Here is a 799-nt window from a genome sequence, read left to right as displayed (position 1 = left end):
GTGTGTGTGTGTGTGTGTGTGTGTGTGTGTGTGTGTGTGTATAATAGACGCTATTATAGGCTTTATCCACTGTTCAGATTTCTGTTCAGATGTATGTATTAGTCCATATTTAATTAGATAATGCCTTTTTTTGCATATTTAAACATAACATTTAATAAAACATGCAGTACAAAACAATTGAGTGCTTAATCAACTGAGAAAATTATGCCGATATCTGTTGTTAATTTTGACCCTTTTTAACTTTTTAACTTTTATTTATTTCTTTATTTCTTTTTTCAAGTTAAGCCAAGCAATACAAACAGATAGGACATAATTATATAGAAGTGACATTACCGTAGTAGTAAAGGTTTATTTCTTTATTTCTTTTTTCAAGTTAAGCCAAGGAATACAAACAGATAGGACATAATTATATAGAAGTGACATTACCGTAGTAGTAAAGGAATAAAAATGAAAAGCAAATACAGAATTGGATAATGCAAGTAAACTAACAAACAGCTAATTAAAGGTGTGCGTCTGACTCCTGCAGGTTCAGTCCGATTGGATGTTGTGATTGTCACAGGTGCGAGCGGTTTAGCATCAGACGGTCAGCGAGCGGACTGTGGGCGTGCCGTCTGACACTAGTCCATGGGTGACCACATGCTGGTCAGAGGAATTTAAACTAGTAATCACTCCGGCTAGCTATCAGAACCCTGGCGGGCCGGGAGGGCATGGCTGCTCACTCAGGGATTATGGGTGCGGCCGTTTTTGGCGGTGAGATGCTAAAATAGCCTGTTTCAGTGTGGTGCGAGGCGGGGTGGCT

Source organism: Sinocyclocheilus grahami, unplaced genomic scaffold (genome assembly GCF_001515645.1).
Source record: "Sinocyclocheilus grahami isolate Dianchi unplaced genomic scaffold, SAMN03320097.WGS_v1.1 scaffold265.1, whole genome shotgun sequence".
Taxonomy (NCBI): domain Eukaryota; kingdom Metazoa; phylum Chordata; class Actinopteri; order Cypriniformes; family Cyprinidae; genus Sinocyclocheilus; species Sinocyclocheilus grahami.
This window is presented reverse-complemented; position numbering follows the sequence as displayed.